Source organism: Pan paniscus, chromosome 1 (assembly GCF_029289425.2).
Source record: "Pan paniscus chromosome 1, NHGRI_mPanPan1-v2.0_pri, whole genome shotgun sequence".
Taxonomy (NCBI): Eukaryota; Metazoa; Chordata; class Mammalia; order Primates; family Hominidae; genus Pan; species Pan paniscus.
The window spans coordinates 124,914,664-124,935,382 of NC_073249.2; the positions used below are offsets into that span (position 1 = coordinate 124,914,664).

The window sequence follows — 20,719 nt, forward strand, 5'->3', positions numbered from 1 at the left end:
CGTGTTGGGAAATGGAGTAGAGTTTACTCTTCCTATACGAAAAGACTGGTGGCATTTTGCCTCTGCCCTAGAGATGTGTGGAACTTTGACCTTGAGATAAATGATTTACAGTTTCTGATAAAAGAAATTTCTAAGCGGCAAAGTGTTCAAGAGGAAGTACAGCATAAAAGTTTGGAAAATTTGCAGCCTGACAATGCAATAGAAAAGAAAAACTGATTTTCTGGGAAAAAAAATTCAAGCCCGCTGCAGAAATTTGCATAAGTAATGAGGAGCACAGTGTTAATCACCAAGACAATGGGGAAAATGTCTCCTGGGCATGTTAGAGATCTTCACAGCACCCCCTCCCACCACAGACCTGGGGGCCTAGGATGAAAAAATGATTTTGTGGGCCTCGCCCAGGCCCCCAGTACTGTGTACAACCTAGGGACTTGAGTCACTGCATCCCAGCTACTTCAGATATGGTGAAAAGGGGATAAGGTACAGCTCCAGTTGTGGCTCCAAAGGATGCAAGCCCCAAACCTTGGCAGCTTCCACATGGTGTTGAGCCTGCAGGTGCACAGAACTCAAGGATTGAGGTTTGGGAACCTCCTCCTAGATTTTAGGGGATATGTGGAAATGCCTATATGTCCAGGCAGAAGTTAGTTGCAGGGTGGGGCCCTCATGAAGAACCTCTGCTAGGGCAGTGCAGAAGGGAAATGTGGGGATGGATCCCCACACAGAGTCCCCACTGGGGCACTACCTAGTGGAGCCATGAGAAGAGGGCCATTGTCCTCCAGACCCCAGAATAGTAGGTTCACTGACAGCTTGCACCGTGCATCTGAAAAAGCTGTAGACATACAAAGCCAGTACATGAAAGTAGCTGAGAGGGAGGCTGTACTCCACAAAGCCACAGGGGCAGAGCTGCCCAAGGCCATGAGAGGCCACCTCTTGCATCAGCATTACCTGGATGTGAGACATGGAGTCAAGGGAGATCATTTTGGAACTTTTAAGGTTTAATGACTCTGTTATTGGATTTAGAATTGCATGGGGCCTGTAGCCTGTTTGTTTTGGACAATTTCTCCCAGTTGAAATGAGTGTATTTACCCAATGCCTGTACCCCCATTGTATCTAGAAAGTAACTAACTTGCTTTTGATTTTACAGGCTCATAGGTGGAAAGAACTTGCCTTGTCTCAGATGGGACTTTGGACTGTAGACTTTTGAGTTAATGCTGAAATGAGTTAAGGTTTTGGGAGACTATTGGGAAGGCATGATTAGTTTTGAAATGTGAGGACATGAGATTTGAGAGTGTCCATGAGCAGAATGACATGGTTTAGCTGTGTCCCCACACAAATCTCACCTTGAATTGTAATAATCCCCACTTCTCATGGGAGGGAGCTGGTGGTAGGTAATTGAATCATGGGATGGGTCTTTCCCATGCTGTTTTCATGATAGTAAATAAGTCTCATGAGATCTGATGGTTTACTAAAGGGTAGTTCCCATGAACAAGCTCTCTCACCTGCTTCCATGTAAGATGTGATTTTGCTTTTCATTCACCTTCAGCCATGATTGTGAGGCCTCTTCAACCATGGGGAGCTGTGAGTCAATTAAAACTCTTTTCCTTATAAGTTACCCAGTCTCGAGTATGTCTTTATTAGCATTGTGAGAACAGACTAATACACAATGCAAGAATGGACTAATATGTGAGTGTATTTTATAAATCATAAAGTGCTAAAACAATGTTATTAGCTAATATAATAACTATTTTGAAGTTTCTTACTTCTTACCTTAATGTAGCTATCTTGATCATTAACAAGAGATAATAAAAATAATATATACGCATATCATACATATGTAATCATATATACATATATAATTATGGTTATCAGCTATAAATAATCCAACTTTCTACATCTTTATAAAGGGAAATAGAGATTTTTTATAGTGGATTATTTCATTATGTAAGTACATTTTCTGTCAAGATTAGCTTTTATTTATATAAAACTTGCTTTGAATTATCTGTGCCACATGCCAATCAGATAATAAAGTGACTACATATTATCTAAAATAAAAAATAATGTATGTGTAAGAAAATTTTGGCAACATATGTCTGATAATTTTTGACTTTTAAAAAATCATTTGCAATAAATAACATTTTTATTCTTAAGTATTCTTACAATATTACATTATCATATATATTATATATGTATATAATATACATATACATAATAATATATACATATATAATATACATATACATAATAATATATACATATATATGTTATACATGTATATATACATATATATATAAAATATGCATATACATAGTAATATATATATTATGACTTACTCTGTAGGAAAAATTCTGTTTACTTCACCATATGTGAAACCAAGGGCTAATTTGATTTTGCCCACCAAACTTAACCTGCCTTGCTGGCTTTTAATCACTTACTTCTAGTTGATCTTAGAACTTCGACTAACTTCCTTATAGATAAGACCTCTGACTGTGGGTGACTTTAGTAATAGTTGCTTAAAGTTGTTTTTCAGGAACTAAAACACCAGCTCTTGTCTAGTTCAAGCCAGTCGAGACCAGCACCTTTCAACTGGGGCTGTGCAGGTGCCTGAAGAGTGTTTTGACATCAGAGGACCAAAACCTTCACACTCATTAGATGATGCTAATGCCGCCATTTTCTGCATATGGATTTTATGACAAGCTATATCCTCAATTATGCTTATACAGAAATGACTATTACCTCACCATTTTTACCTGCCAATCATCTTTCCCATACTTTAGTCCACCCCACTTTCTATTCCATAAGTACCCCTCATCACTATTTTCAAGGGCATGAATTTGAGATTTGTTCTTCCATCTCCCTGCATGGCAGTCTTGTAAATAAAATCTCTTTTAAACACACACCTATTGACACGCTGATTGGCTCATTGCTTGCAGGCAGAATAAACCTGATTGCTAATAGATACGTGAATTTTTCCCCTCACACCAAGCAATTATTTAATTTTCTGTAAATACCCACTGGGGGTCCTACCATTTAACTCAACTCTGACATTATCTACTTGGAGTAAGTATCAGATTTCATAGAATAAGGGCTCAGTCCCACAAGACTGCTGCCTCCCTACTTTCCAACACTAGTCACAAGTCAAGGTCATCTCCTGGAAAACTGACTGGCTATAAATTAGAGGCTCATAAAACTCCCTCCTCTGGTTCAATTATTTGCTAGAAGGGCTCATAGAACTCAGGAAAGAGATGTACTTAATATTACCTCTTTAATTTAAAAAGGTACAACTCCTGGCTAAGAGTCATAGCTCATAACTGTAATCCCAGTGTTTTGGCAGGCCAAGGCAAGAGGATTATTTGAAACCATGAGTAGGATACCAGCCTAGCAACATAGCGAGACCCCATCTCTACAAAAAAATAGTGATAATAATTTTAAAATAAAAATTAAAAACAACTCTAAAAAAGCCAAATGGAAGAGATGAATTAGGCAAAGTACGGAGGAAAGGGAATGAAGCTCCCATGTCCTCTCTAGGGTACCACCTTCCCAGTACCTCCATGTGCTCAGTAACCTGGGAGTTCTTCAAACCTATCCTTTGAGTTTTCATGGAATCTTCATTAGATAGGCATAATTGATAAGATTGATAAATCATTGGCCATTCATGATTAACTCAATATTCAGCTCTTCTGCCCTCTCTGGAGGTCAGCTCACAACAGAGGTTGAAAGTTCCAACCCTCAAATCACATGGTTGTTTCCCCTGATAACCAGCCCCCATCATGGGGCTATCCAGAAGCCCCTAACCATCAGTCATCTCATTAGCATACAAAAAGACATATCATTCTGGAGATCCCAAGGGTCTTAGGAGCTGAATATCAGGAAAGAGGGACACAAACCAGATATATATTTCCTATTATTTCATATTACTGCTTACCATGACTAGTTTCAACTAATGAGAAGGTCATATGACCTGGGTGATAGACCTATACACCATTTGTTAGAACTGAAAATTGACCATTACTGGTCTGCACTTCCAGGTCTCAGAAAGGCTCAGCAATAGACAGTATAAGACAACAGAATAAGACATAGTCATGAAATCATCCACAATGCTTTCAAGAATGATCCAGGACTATAATTTGAGAGGCCAACCTCTGTGGCTTTCAAACCTGGTTGATCTTAAAAATCATCTGGGAAAAATTTTTTAAATATAGTTTCCTAGAAGCTATAAACCTAATAAATCATCTTTGGGAGTTCCCCCAATTCTTTATTTTTTTAAAGCTCTGTTGATTATTATGATCATTAAAGTATGGAAAATACCCAGTACTATATTTACATCATTTACATTTTCTAATTCTTATGTTATTAAACAGAAACTGGGTCAGGAAGAATAACGTCTTCAAAGTTCAGGTCTCAAAAACAAAACAATAAAACAAAAGCAGAAGCCTGTTTTTTCAAAAAGATGATATAATAGTAATTTTATTTAAAAATAATAATAGTTAATTTAAAACATACTGCCTGTTATTGAGTACCCACTAAGTTTTTTGCATTTCTCTTTATTATTTCTAGGTGAGATTTTTTGATTTATTGATGAGGTGTTCCTAGGAGGAACTAGCAAAGGAGTGGGAGAAGTAAGACAGAACAGGAAGACATGCAGGCTGATTTTTCAGGAACAACCTAAGCCTGATTATGCAGAAAGCTCTGGAGCATTAATTATACTTTAGACTTGGTTTTGCCTCGAGGCAAGGGAGTTGGGCATTTATTTTACTGCACTAGTCAGTCATTGGCTATGACTGTTGCAGTTGGAGGTAGGGGAGAGAATGTAAAATCCCAGGCAGCTTTCAGCACTCCAGTACATATGGGTAAAGCGGGTCCAGTACACAAAGGTAGTAGTTGCATAAGCAAATTGTTGAAACAAAAGCATGCAGAAACTGAGAGATAGTTAAAAAGAACGAGTAAGTGGTTTTAAAGTGTCTGGGAGGAGGAGTGACAGTGTTTAATACATCAATTTAACAAATACTGATTGAAAGCATGAGCTGTGTCAGGTCCACCATTCTAGGCGGAAGATGTAACAGTGAAAAAGAAAAAGCAAACAAACAAAAAACAGACAAAAGCCACTGTCCTTATAGAAGTTACATTCTAAGGGTTATATAATTTTGCAATAAACCAGAATAAGAAACAAAGACGGCTGGGAGCGATGGCTCACGCCTGTAATCCCAGCACTTTGGGAGGCCGAGGCGGGTGGATCACGAGGTCAGGAGATCGAGACCATCCTGGCTAACATGGTGAAACCCCATCTCTACTAAAAATACAGAAAAGATTAGCTGGGCATGGTGGCGGGCGCCTGTAGTCCCAGCTACTCAGGAGGCTGAGGCAGGAGAATGGCGTGAACCTGAGAGGCGGAGCTTGCAGTGAGCGGAGATCACGCAACTGCACTCCAGCCTGGGGGACTGAGCAAGGCTCTGTCTCAAAAAAAGAAAAGAAACAAAGACTTAGGTAAAAAGCATTTATAGGGGTGGTAATATATGAATCATCAGAAGCACATTGATAACAAGAAAAAGCCTATATCACGATATGTTATTGAGTTGGCATTTGCTGGAAAGAATTAATTAATCCCATACATTCTCTTGAAAAACCCTATAAAATTTATTCTAGAAGCATCTGTTAGAGCAAGCTTGTCCAACCCACAGGTGCAGGCCACATGTGGCCCAGGACGGCTTTGAATGTGACCCAACACAAATTCATAAACTCTCTTAAAATATTATGAGACTTGTTTTGCATTTTTCTTTAGTTCATCCACTATCACTAGTGTTAGTGTATTTTATATGTGGCCCAAGACAATTCTTCTTCCAATGTTGCTCTGGGGAGCCAAAAGATTGAACACCCTGTGTTAGAGGATAAAAGGTAAGGGAGGCATTTATCCATAGGCTTCCATATTCTATTGGTCAAAATTTCACCCCACAAGGATAAACTGTGCTGCACCACCAGAATGTTTATGCCAAGAAGTTTCTTGTAGCATCCCCACTTTGGCAACCACTACTGTGTTATCCTTGAGTAGGACAACAGTAAAGAACAGAAAAACAGAAAGCACAACAAAGGACTCATGTGAGATACTCTTAAAGCACATCCAGAGCTGATTCACAACAACCATGACTAGAGTAAAAAACAAACGAGAACAATCACATAAGATGCCATGCACAAGAAAAAAACAAACAACCCCATCAAAAAGTGGGCAAAGGATATGAACAGACACTTCTCAAAAGAAGACATTTATGCAGCCAATAAACATATGAAAATAAGCTCATCATCACTGGTCATTAGAGAAATGCAAATCAAAACCACGATGAGATATCATCTCACACCAGTTAGAATGGCAATCATTAAAAAGTCGGGAAACAACAGATGCTGGCAAGCATGTGGAGAAATAGGAAAGCTTTTACACTGTTGGTGGGAGTGTAAATTAGTTCAACCAATGTGGAAGACAGTGTGGCAATTCTTCAAGGATCTAGAACCAGAAATACCATTTGACCCAGCAATCCCATTACTGGGCATATACCCAAAGGATTATAAATCATTCTACTATAAAGACACCTGCACACGTATGTTTATTGCAGCACTGTTCACAATAGCAAAGAGTTGGAACCAACCCAAAGGCCCATCAGTGATAGACTGGATAAAAAAATGTGGCACTTATACACCATGGAATAGTATGCAGCCATTAAAAAGGATGAGTTCATGTCCTTTGCAGGGGCATGGATGAAACTGGAAACCATCATTCTCAGCAAACTAACACAGGAACAGAAAACCAAACACCGCATGTTCTCACTCATAAGTGGGAGTTGAACAATGAGAACACATGGACACAGGGAGGGGAACATCATACACTGGGGCCTGTCAGAGAGTGGGGGGCTAGGGGAGGGATAGCATTAGGAGAAATACCTAATGTAGATGATGGGTTGATGGGTGCAGCAAACCACTATGGCATGTGTATACCTATGTAACAAACCTGCATGTTCTGTACATGTATCCCAGAACTTAAAATATAATAAAAAATAAATAAAGATGTCATGTACAAGCATTATCTGATACAGGTAACCCCTTGTACTACACTTTTCCAAATGTTTCTTCCCTTAAATCCAACCCTGAGTCACTGTAAAGATCATGATTCACAAAAATTAATACATCCTCACAAATTTAATAAAATCAGTTGTCAGAAGTTTCTGACAAAAACATCGACTTAGAAGAGAGTTACAGCTTAGCATTAACCATTAACCAACTTACTCTTTAGTTTACTTTCTTAGTTTCTTACTGCCTGTAAGTCACACAGACAAGGTCCCAAGGTACTAATTTCCCTTAATCGTTTCTATAGATAACATCTTTAATGTTGAGAAACCTCAAGTTTTCCATTTGAAATATTTTTTAGATCTTTCATTCCTGTGAAACTACCAATGCCAGCTAGTTTGAGGGCCCTCACTGAGGCACTAACGCAACTGAAGAATGCAGTTTTCACATCCTAATGATCCCTTCCCCCTCACCCTGACTAATCTATGACCCCCAACTCTTTATCCCCTTGCCTACAACAATCACCTTAAAAACCCTAGGTCAGAACCCCTGAGGAGGATGGATTGTAGGGCTCCTCCCATCTCTTTGTTTGGCTGCTCAGTGACTATTAAACTCTTTTTCTGTTGCAACCCCTGCTATTCAATATATTGGTCTGTTATTGTGCAGTGGGCAGATGAGACTGGTGGTCCTGTAACAAATTATCTGCAAAGTCTTGTGGCAAGAAAGTAAACCACAATCGACACTGCAGCCACTGATCTTTAGGTCATATTTAATATTTATTAGATATAATTTTCAACATCCTTCTAACTTTCACTCACCCTCAGTCATCAGTTTGGCTGCTCTGAGTTGTAACAAGACCCAAATTTCCAAACAGTATCAGCTCTTCTTGGCTTTACCATTGTCAGCCTATGGTTGCTGTAATGTGTATTCAAATTTATCACTAGTCCTAAAAGCCTCAAGGGACTCTGAAGAGAGTATCTTGGATTCCAGCATATTCCTCCTCCATTATTTAACAACAATCCTAGTTCTTCATTTTAATTAGAGTCAATTATCCCTGATAGTATAATAATTTCTTTCTTTGACTGATAGTCCACCAGAATGAAAAAAACCAAAATGAACAGGTGATAGTGTTAATTTTCCATATAACAAAGAGTGATTCCCCCAGTAGAGGCATTTTCCACATCCTCAGGAACCAGGAAGTTCACTCTAGCAGAGTCAAACATGCTAGAGACAAAAGTGGTACTATGGTAAAGAAAGGTAAACCCAAATACAAAGTAGGTATCAAATGTATAATCCCTGTCCCTTCTAGGGTGGGGTTTGGGCCATAATCACAGAAGATGTCATAACCCTGAATGTTGAAATTTTGAAAGATCAAAATTTCTAAAGTCTAAAAATCTGAAAATTACAACCCCAAAATATCAAAATTTGAATAATATAGTTATAGAAAAAACTATTTTAAAAAATTGTTTAAAAAGACATTCATTTACATTTTTACAGGGAGAGGTAATCACTTCTCAGCCTTTTGGCTAAGATCAAGTATAGTATCTGTTCTTATCAGTAAAAGGGAATACATAAAATACATAAATACACAAGAGAAAAACATAAAATACATAAAAACACAAGAGAAAACTTCATAGGCCACTTCACACAGTAGGATAGACAATAGTAATATACATATTTGTTAACCTAAAATAACCAAAACTTCAGAATCTAGTTTAAAGAGAGTTTGTTCAAGCAGAATGGTTAAGTATGGCCACCTGGGAGCATAGATTCAAGTTGCCCTGAATACACACTCCAATTAGCAGCCCTGATAAGTAGGTTTTTGAGGAAAAAAAAAGAGAGAATGTTTCTAAGTTGTTTACCAAGAGTTTACATTTATTTACATAAGCTATTGATTGGCTATACAATGTTCTTTGTATTACAAATTCCAGGAACATGAAGATAACGGGTGAGGCAGCAATTCAGGAATAAAAATGTTTCTAAACAATTGCCTCCAGGCATGGATACGGGAATATAATTAAAATCCCATACTCCTGTCTCTCTGGACCTGATAAATTTTGCATACCTCAAATACCTCAGACAGCTCCGAGAGATTTTTCTTTTATCCTCTCCCCACTTTTCATCAGGGTTTTTCAAAGAAAGCATTGTAGACGAACTCAAAGAATTTTGGCTCCTTTTATGTTCAGGAGCTTAGTCCCACATCACTAGAAAAACTCATTCTCAGATGGTCCTATTCCACATGGGTAATCTGGGGAGAATATGTTTCAGTAAGGAATTGTAAGAGCAACAAAAACCAAATTGCGATAGCATCACAGGGTGGCAAAAAAATAAGATATAAGTAAAGTCACTGATGTATAACTGCTGTCATTTGTCAAATCATCTTTAGTCTTCAGGATACCGTGAGTATAGTTTTTTTTTTCTAAAGAAGTAAAACAACAAGAGATACATAGTAGAAATATAATGCACATAAGGATTACAACAAAAACAATTTGCATTCTAAACAAACAAAACACACACACACACAATTCCACTAGGAATCACCTAAAACCATCACACACACACAAAAATTAAAACCAAGTCATTCTTCAGAGACTTGTAGCCAAGAAATAATTCAAGATTTAGTCCAAATTGTAGGAAAATTATAAAAACTCAAATGATAGACAAGGTTAGAATCTAATAATTGGTATACTACATTTTTCTTCTGAAATATAATTTTTCTCTCTCCAGTTTCCCAAAGAAAGATGTTAGTAGGGCAAATTTATTTGCAAAATAACATTTATTATTATGCTTTGCCTGATTATTTGCATAAAGTGCAACAAGAATAGTGAATGGCCACATAGGCCCTTTTATGTTGGCTTTGCTGATTTTTTTTTCTTTTTTAGACGATGTCTTACTCTGTCACCCAGGCTGGAGTGCAGTGCCACAATCTCAGCTCACTTCAACTTGTGCCTCCTGGGTTCAAGCAATTCTGCCACCTCAGCCCCCTGAGTAGTTGGGACTATAGGCATGCCACCACACCCAGCTAATTTTGTGTGTGTGTGTGTGTGTGTGTATGTATTTTTGGTATAGGTGGGGTTTCACTATGTTGGCCAGGCTGGTCTCAAACTCCTGACCACAAGTGATCCACCTGCTTCTGCCTCCCAAACTGCTGGGATTACACTCATAAGCCACCTAGCCCAGCCTCACTTTGCTAAAAATTTTTTACAAGTAATCTTAGATAAGACTTTTAAAGCTGCTTGAGACTAGGAAACAAAACCAAGAATTCATCATCAGAATATGGCTGTAATAGCTGTACACATTGGGTAAATTCCTTTTCTCTTGAGGACTTAAAATACCTTGAAATAGTTGGTCCTCTCAAAAAGTGACATTCTTTACTACAACAAGGTCAGGAATGTTGTAAGGGAACTTTGTAGAAAAGGCACCAGGCCAGTCTTTTCAAGGAGCATTTTATTGGCTCTAAAAGTCAAACTCAACTACTTAAAGCAGTCTTGTTATATCTGAAAATATGCCACTTCAGCCAAAGCATTGGTAAAATAGCCAGCGTATCTAATTTAGTTCTATTTACAAATGAAAACACATTTTTTAATGAACTTTTGCAAATAACTATATTGCCATAAATTAAGAATACTAATAAATAGTTTTCAAATTCTGCATAACTCAGGTAGAGAGAAAGGTAAATATTTCAATTTTGCTCACAAAAGTATACTTTACTCAATTACTGTAAGCTATAAGTAACTCAAAAAGAAAAACTTGTTTGACCCTGGAAATAATAAGAATCAACAATGTTCCAAACAAAAAAATTATGAAATCACTTTAGTCCTCTATCAGCTCAGTCTCAGGTAATCAATTCTTGTACTGTTTGATGTCGGGTTGGCAATCTTCATGAACACTTCAGTTTTATAATAGAGTTCTGGAAGTCTTAGGCCAATGGTATGATCTCTAAAGTTATCAGAGACCTGTATAAAACAAGGTAAAATGACCCAGAAATAAGCTTTAAATTAGACAAAAATTGTTCACCTTTTTAAAAAGACTTTTTTTGAAATAATGTTTTCCTACAATATTTTATTTGAAAATACCCAAATAATAACATATCTATTATTGAATTTAATATAGTTTTATATTTTAAATTATGACAAGTTTGTCTACAAGTATTTATCTATCACGTTACATTTACTGAATTACTTCACTTTACTTGTTTACCTAGATTATTTATGGAAACTGTGATAGTCATCATTGAAAGTTATAAAACTTGCCATTGCAAAATTCTGAGACAGTGAAAAAGACATGACCTAACTAAATCCTTCTTGCTTCTAACCTCCAAGCTGTTCTTGTTCATTCCTGGACTTTGGAAGGAACTTAGTTTATATTTTAGCTTTGAAACAAAGATGATAACAGTCCTTTCCCAAACAAACCTCCTTATTGCCTATGGACTGTACTACCTAAAGCCACAAGATTAGAAGTTATAGTAATTTTACTAAATAATTCAAGATGTAGCTTTTTTCATTACGCCAATATCAATGTCTTATTTATTAAAAATTACACAAGCAAAGATCACTGTTTGGGGCTGTGTTTACAGTTTTGTAACCCCTATGCCAACTTTTGACACCTTATAGTATTTGGCATAGATAAGTATAAAATTGCTTGCTTTATAAATGCAAATAAAAATGTATGCTGGCAATTCTTAAGACATTTCTAATATTATTATACTTTACCAATAATTTTAAAGCTAGCTTATTTATTAAAGATTTTACTTAAGTTACATGAACTTGAAAAGCATTTGACTAGTCTCTTTTTCTGATAAAATATTTGATTTAAGCACTTTCATTTTCTTAAGCCAATTAATGAGAGCTCTTCTATATGTTTTCAGTAATGCAACACTGTGTATACAACACATAAATATGTAGATGTACTAGGTATGCTGATAGAAGTACATCTTATAGATTCACAGAAAACTTTTTTTCCCATCTACAACTTTCAATTTCTGGATAACCTGTTTCAATAGGTAACCTGTATCAATTCTTGATAACCCTAGGCAGTTGTCAGCTAAATAGCCTTAATTTTGCTATTAAAAGAAACAACTCAGGTGAAAATCAAATAGCAAAATTTACCTCATAAAGTATGAAGAGAAAAAGTCTAGTGTGCTAGAGCGAAATTAAAATGGATTTAATTGCCAAATTAAATATAAAATTATAGAAATTATAAAGGCCTTTAAAATATATATATATACACACACACACATAAACACACACACAAAGATCTTATAGCTTTTATGTCACAACTTTGGCCATGAGATAAATACAAATTCACCAGCTTGCAAACAAAAAAAAACTTGTTGGATCCAAACAGTGAGTTTTATGTTAATAGAAAAATAACAGCAGATTTAAACCACATAGAAAGGAAAATAGAGAAAAAAAGAACTTAGGAACTCTGTAGTTTGCATGTGGACCTTAGGGCTTTTTTTTATGTAAATGTGCACAAAGACCATATTACTTCAATTTTACATAAACTCTGGCAAGTAGAGGTGCCATAAAACCTACTGAGTGCTAGCAAGGGGGTCATTCTCCACTAAGCTAAAGGGAGAAGTCAAGTCATCCCTCTATTCAATGAGATACATTCATATCTGATGGCCTCCTTTGGAAAGGCTGATCTGAAACTCAAAAGATTGCAACCATTTGTCTCACAGGATCTCACTCTCTCACCCAGGCTGGAGTACAATAACACAATCATAGCTCATTGCAGCCTCGAACGCCTAGGCTCAAGCAATCTATCCCCGCTCAGCTTCCTGAGTAGCTGGAACTATAGGCACACACACCATGCATGGCTAATTTTTAATTCTTTTGGTAGAGATTGAGTTTTGCTTTGTTGTCCTTGCTGGTTGTGAACTTCAGGACCTCAACCAATCCTTCCACCTGGGCCTCCCAAAATGCTGAGATAACAGTTTTGAGCCACCATGCCCATTCCGTCTTTAAGATTTAAATGAGTACAGGAGACAGGCATTATCTTATGTAAAAGTACATCCAGGTGTGCTTGCGTTCCTCAGTATTCTTTCCTAAATGGATCATGACATTTCAGGGAGAGGAAATCATGTAGCTTTTAGAAAGAAGCTTTCCTGGTTAAATTAGAAAATTCTATAAAGAATTATCCCCTGTACTTGGGGCAGAGATAAATAAGACAAGGTTAAGGGAACATTGAGTCTGAGGCTTATTTCTGAGGCCTTTTAATTTTCTAAAGCACTCTGCATGCTTAAAGCACCATATTTTGGGAAATAATTTTCTGTACCCCAACAATACCACATAAAAAAAGATGTATATAAACTTTAAAGTGTGTTTAATGTTTTATATTATAAAGTTATGTATTATAATTATTATAGCTTGTTTTAATAGTTTTACTTATTTATAATGACCTCGACATTCAATGAGTATCTATTATGTAATTTCACTTTAAGGTTTCAAATTACCAAAAATATTTCTGAAACTATGAAGTTTGTTTATATGTATTTGTGCCTGATTTACTTATTTTTAACAACCATATAAACTATTCATTACAATTTTATGAGACATTGAATAAAGCTAGCCATTATCTTTAATTATTTCTGGGCTGTTTTTGCAGCATGTAAATGTTAGAAAGGAGCCACCTAAACAAGAACCGTAAAGTTAAATACATGAGTATTTTGCTACTCTGAGGACACAGCTATTTTCATTAAACTGACAATATTCACTAGTCTTATTTACCAAAGATTTATCTAAGTCACTAGCTCAAAGGCATTTGAGTTACTTTCTACTCTTCTGATAAAGTATTTAAGTGCTTCCTTTTAATGTAAGCCAATTAATTAAAACGCTTTGATATATTCTGGCAATGAAATATCACATATACATTACATATCTAAACATACAGATGCATAGACAGAAGGAGATTTTTGTGGATTTATAAGGTTCTTCATTTGCCAATCTTCAAATAGTTGCTCTTTCTCTCTTTACCAAATTATAAACAATTCTTAGCCAGCCAGGTGCAGTGGCTCATGCCCATAATCCAAGCACTTTAGCAGACTGAGGTGGGAGGATCACTTATGCCCAGGAGTTTGAGACCAGCCTGAGCAATATAGCAAGACCTAGTCTCTACAAAAAATAAATATAATTTTAAGAAAATTGTTAGCTAGACAACTCTAAATTTGCACTTCTAAAGGGATGACTCTTAGGATAAAATTTATATCTCAAAGGCATAGAATTTGGATCTAAATTTCATTATTTACTGAGACAAAAAAAAAGGGGGGTAAGTAAAGCTCAGTTAACACAAGGTTGCCAGCTGGGATTGGTGGCTCACTCTTGTAACCTGAGCTATGCTGGAAGCTTTCTTGAGCCCTGGAGTTTGAGACCAACCTAAACAACATAGTAAGACCCCGTCTGTTAAAAAATCTTTTTAAATTAGCTAACTGTGGCGGCACACACCTGTGTTTTAGTTGTTTGGGAGGCTCAGTTGGGAGAATCCCCTGAGCCCAAGACAAGGCTGCAGTGACTTACGACTGCAATACTGCACTCCAACCTAAGGGAAAGTGACATTCTATCTCTAAAAAAACAAAAACGCCATGATTTTCAGGAAGAGAAGGTAAGGATTGTTATGTAAACTTTAAGCTAATGTCTTCTCTATTGTAAAAGTTTCTAGATGCTTGGTTGCAGGAAGATATCCTTAAAAATGGAGATTTTCTTTATAGATGTAAGTTTCTTTTACAAGATAGCCTTGTAAATGCCAGAATGTCATATTATTGGAGACCAATCTAGCTTAATAGGTGGTTTTTTCCACTTAGCTTGTTTATTGATTAGATTACTGACTTCAGGGTAGAGCCATTATGAATAAGGCAAAGAACGTTTTTGAGGTTTCCAGAGCCTAGTGTTTAAATATAAGAAAACCAGGCACAACTGAAAGACAGTACAACTAGATCTTTAAAAATCAAGGATCTCACTTTTACAATGAATCCCAGGTCCCCCCAAATAGGGAAACACCATGAGACTGGGCCACACAAGCTTTCACAGTATACCTCACTACGAAGATATTTCTCCAAGGCTGGTTGGCCGCCCATGCGAATCAGCCTACTCTGTAATTAACCTGTTGCCAAGAGGAGTCTTATCCTTGGTGGTAACAATCTCACGGCCTTCAAGTATTCAAACCCGCCTTTATATCTAAATGTGCAAAGAAATGAGTAGCCCCTTGAAGTAACAACCATTCATTGCAATCTCTGTCCGTCAACTCTAAAACTGCAGCTGTAACTCTGCAGGGTAGGTTCACCTGGCCCACTTCCTAGACAGAACTAATTTATTAAGACAGGGGAACTGCAACGGAGAAAGAGTAACTCACACAGAGCTGACTGTGTGGGAGACTGGAGTTTTATTATTACTCAAATGGGTCAACTCGAGGATCAGACTTTTTAGGGATAATTTGGTGGGTAGGGGGCCAATGAGTCAGGAGTGCTGATTGGTTGGCTCGTGATGAAATCATAGGGAGTTGAAGCTCTCCTCTTACGCTTGGTCAGTTCCAGGGTGGGGCCAACAGAACCGGTTGGCAGGTCCAGGTGGGGTCATCCAGTTTTCAGAAATGCAAAAACTTGAAAAGACATCGCAAAAGGCCAATCTCAGGTCCACAATAGTATTGTTATCTTCAAAAGTGATTGGGAAAGTTGCAATTCTTATAACCTCCAGAATAATGGCTGGTAAGATTTAGAATTCCAGCCCCTCTCATCCTAACTTGGTGGATGGTGGCCTTTCATTCATTTTAGGAGAACAGTTTAGCTTTTGGGAAGGGCTATTATTTAAACTGTAAGCTAAATTCCGTCCCAAGGCTAGTTCAGCCTATGCCCAGGAATGGACAAGGACAGTTTAGAGGTTAGAAGCAAGATAGACTTGGGTAGGTCTGATATCTTTCACTGTCACAATTTCCTCAGTTATAATTTTGCAAAGGTGGTTTCACAGCCTTTGCCAGTTACACACCAGTCATCGAACACATATAGGTGGTTTTCTCTCAGACTAATCCCTGGCACCCCAAAAGCCAAAGAGATCAAGTAACATAATGCAAAAGGGAGCAGAGTATTAGACCTGAGAAGAACCTGTCCATGGCTCTTTAGATTCCACAGGAAAACAGAAGACCTCAAAAAGAGGGTGAGTGGTACATGTTTGTGTGTTAAGTGGTCTGAGTCATTAGAAATCTCTAAATTTCTTCATGTGTTACTGTAGACAGAAAAGAGGAAGAAGCAGCTTGAATATCAGCTTTTAATTAAGCTGACCTTTGACCATGGAGTTCTTTAAAAAAATCATTTCAAATATTTTATTGTCAGATTTTTGCTGGACAAAACAGCTTATATTCCTGCCTTCCACCTTTTTTTTTTTTTTTAAACAAAATGTACCTTTTGAAGTGACTCACCAAAATCAATAAGCCTTAGCCAAGGTTATGACTTAACCAGGGATGCATGAGGCATCTCCAAAGTGGTGTAACACAGTCCTCACAAGATGCAGAACCACCACAAAAGCAGGCTAAAAATAATTTTGCTAGTCGTAAATGGAGTACAACTCACGTTTTCATCTGGCGATGTTTTCTAGGATCTCAGCTTCCGATCTGAGTGCCTATACATGAAGCCCAAAAGCCCTGTATGCCCCACAGGTGAAAAAAAATAGGAAATCAAAAGCTGTTTATGGAAGGGAAAGGGATCAATAACAAATATTTACTCCAAATGGTCGAGTAAATAATTTAAAACAAATGAGACTGTATTTCGAAGCATGAATTGAACCTGGATATAGCCATGAAAGCACAGAATCTTAGCAACTAGACCACCGTGTGGAGGACTTTTTTGTAAATTCTGCAGGGGATCTCAAGTAGGCAGTTTGAGCATTTAAAGGATTTTAACTTGTTTCAGATCTGATCTCAGCTGGAATGCTACTTAGCTAATTTCCTGGATGTTCACATTTCAAAAACAAGATGTGTATCTCCAAGGAACTGCAGGGCGAATTTAAAGCGTATTGTCTGATATTAGGTCAATAAATCATTGTTATTTATATTAGTCTTTGTTTAATAATTGTTGAAACTATATATTTATAATCTCAGCAGTTTAATTCTGTAGTTGTTCCATGTGTTCCCTCTCTTCCAAATTTAAATATATTTTCCTCCTTTTGAGAGAAGGAAATATGTGTATTGTGAAATTTCAAAAATCTCTGCCTAAGAGATGTGTGGAAGCCAAGGAACAAGTAGAAAAGGGGACAGTTGCAGGCAAAAAGTGTATCTGCCCAATGGGTTCTCCTTGCCCGCTGCCTACACAGAGCTAATTTATCAAGACAGGGAAATTGAGGTAGAGAAAGAGTTTAATTCATGCACAGCTGGCTATATGGGAGACAGGGGTTTTATTATTACTCAAATAAGTCTCCCTGATAGTTTAGGGATTGAGGTTTGTAAAGATAATTTGGTGGGTAGGAGCCAGTGAGTCCAGAGTGCTGACTGGTTGGGTTGACAATGAAACCTTAGTGATTTGAAGCCTAGGTGGCAGCCGCAAAACCAGATGAGCCAGTTTACCCTCATGGGTGGTTCCAGCTAATTTATAAGGTGTAGAGTCTGCAAAATATTTCTTAGGTTTTACAACAGTGATGTTCTTCCCATGAGCAATTTGTAGCCTCCAGCTACATGACTGCTAAACCATAATTTTTAATATTGTGGCTAAATTGTAAGTCCTACAAAGGCAGTCTAGTTTCCAAGCAGGAGGGGGATATGTTTTTGGAAAGGGCCGTTATTATTTTTTATTTCAAAGTTAAACTATAAACTCTGTTCCTCCCAAATTTAATTCAGCCTATGCACAGGATGAACAAGGACATCTTGGAGGTTAGAAACAAGATGGAGTTGGTTAGGTCAGATGTCTTTCACTGTAATAATTTTCTCAGTTATAATTTTTCAGTGGCAGTTTCAATCCCTCTCTTTGGGTTTTATAACACCTTATTCTTAAGGTGTGGACTATGAAGATGGGAAAAGGCTGATGATCATTCTGGTTTCTTCCTGCTGAAAGGGGGCAGAGTGGAAATAGAAGTTGATCCCAAGGTGAGAAGAGCAGAAATTCTTTGCAGCTAGCTCTCTGATTATACTCATGCGAGCTGGGCTGGGATTGTAAGACTTTCGTGACAAACACGTTAGTATTCTCATCTATAGTTTTAGTACAGAATTTACACAAATAGCATACTATAAGTAAAATAATGAGGCCTAGGATAAGGATTTAAAAATTCCCAGTTTTAAAAGTAAAAATTTGAAAGCATTAGTTTGGGGACACAAATGCCCACAAAGAATTTAGGATTTAGTCAAAATTGCAGAAAATAATAAAAACAGAAGAACAACTAAAAACAGGTATACTACAATTTTTTGCAACATAATTTTTCTCTCTCCAGTCCCCATTTTTATTAAAGACAAATCATAGTGGGATGAACTTACTTGCAAAATAAGTTTTAGTATTCTTATGCTTGGCCTGATTATTTGCACAAAATAATAACTTAACCATGGATGCATAAGTTTTCTCAAAGAGATGGTAAGCAGTTTCTCTGACACACACATACTCATTTTTCTTTTTTCTTTTTCTTTCTTTCTTTTTTTTTTTTTTTTTACAAGATTTAAAATCTCCCCATAGGTAGTTCAGAGAAAGGAAAATTCAAGACAAATCAGAAGCTGTCCATGGGGTAAAAAGAATCAATAATTGGCAAAAGTTACACAAATAATAAACCAGAAAGGGTTTGTTTCATAACAAATAGGAATAATTACTTGCCATATAGGCTCTTTTAAAAATTGGATCTGCTGAAACTTTGTGCTGTAAGGAATTTCGGTTGTACTATTGTTTTTTTTTTCTTGAGACGGAGTTTGGCTCTGTCGCCCAGGCTGGAGTGCAGTGGCGCGATCTCGGTTCACTGCAAGATCTGCCTCCAGGGTTCACGCCATTCTCCTGCCTCAGCCTCCCGAGTAGCTGGGACTACAGGCGCCCGTTGCCACAACTGGCTAGTTTTTTTTTTTTTGTATTTTTAGTAGAGACGGGATTTCACCGTGTTAGCCAGGATGGTCTCGATTTCCTGACCTCGTGATCCGCCCGCTTTGGCCTCCCAAAGTGCTAGAATTACAGGCATGAGCCACCGCGCCCGGCCTCAGTTGTACTTTTTAAAGCCTTGAAGCCCAGCCATAGATTTTTCTATCCCTGCAAATACCTGCATGAGTTGGGTGAATTTTCCTCCTCTCAAGGTCCCAAGATAACTTGAGGCTCCTGAGCCTATCAGAAAGAAAGTGACATTCTTTTATTTCTTAAAGCAGACTGTTTATATTTGAAAGCATGCTATTGCAGTGAAAGCCTTGGGAAAATAACTAGCAATTCCAATTGTGTCCTTAGTTACATGAAGAGTGGCAAGAAGACAGACTGGAAAAATAATTCAGTCATCTGAGAAAAAAAATAAACGATTTTTTTTTGGCAAAAAACCTCAATATTCAAGAAGAGAAAAAGCACAAAACTTTTTAAATATATATATATTTTAAAATTATATATATTAAATATATATATTTAAAAAATATATATTTTATATATATTAAATATATATATTTAAAATATATATTAAATATATATTTAATATATATATTTAAAATATATATATTAAATATATATTTTAAATTTATATATATACTTTTAAATTACATATACTAAATATATATATTTAAATGGCCTCTGTGCTTTTTCTCTTCTTGAATATAAACTATATGTGTACATATATAGTTTAGACATCCAGTTTTAACCATAGCACTCGTTTTTTAAAAAAACTTTTTAAATTTCTTATTACCAGACTCTACCAAGGACAGACAATATTTCTGAATTTTGAATTCTATCGTGGGTAACTTCCCACATGAAATTAATGTCTTAACTAAGGTTATAACTTAACCATGGATGTAAAAGTTTTCTCAAAGAGATGGTAAGCAGTTTCTCTCTCTCACACACACACTCTTTTTTATTTTATTTTATTTTTTTTACAAGATTCAAAATTTCCCCATAGGTAGTTCAGAGAAAGGAAAATTCAAGACAAATCAGAAGCTGTCCATGGGGTAAAAAGAATAAATAAATGGCAAAAGTTACACAAATAATAAACCAGAAAGGATTTGTTTCATAAGCTGGGAATTGAACCCAAGCCACTATTGTGAAGGTGCAGAGCTTAAGCTACTGAGCTAAAACACAGGGTTGTTTACTGCTGCTCTCCCCAGGAGTCTAAGGCAGTCATTTTTGAGCTTGCAAATACTTTTAACAGCTCAAGATAATTTTTAGGACTACCTATGACATGACCTCCAAAATTCCTGTCCTCTGGATGGCAGAGATCAAGAGAAAATATTCCCCACATTATCACAAGATTAAGCTCTCAAGGACATAAAACAAGACAAGAGAGAAACTTATTCTGGTATTGCTTTCAGAGATCCTCATCAAACTATATAACTGCCCAGACTTCTGGGCTGTCTTGAAAAGGGGTGTATAGGGATCCTAAGCCCATATTCTATCCTGTGATACCAATCTCTCTATTACAGAACAACACAGAAAGACAAATTTATAGAACAAAGCACACAAGATTTTCTACAACCTAAGACCAGTCTCACAAATCCCTTCTTCTATTAACCAAACCTTTGCAGAGGAGGCAAACTGTGA

At 36.8% G+C, this 20,719-nt stretch overlaps 1 long non-coding RNA gene and 1 pseudogene across 4 annotated transcripts in view; both read left to right on the forward strand.

Moving 5' to 3' along the window:
• Positions 1 to 20,719, forward strand: part of LOC117974855 (uncharacterized) — a 354,681-nt gene that overhangs the window by 253,613 nt on the left and 80,349 nt on the right. The window lies entirely within an intron of this gene.
• On the forward strand, positions 8,551 to 8,649 carry LOC112438779 (U2 spliceosomal RNA; annotated as a pseudogene).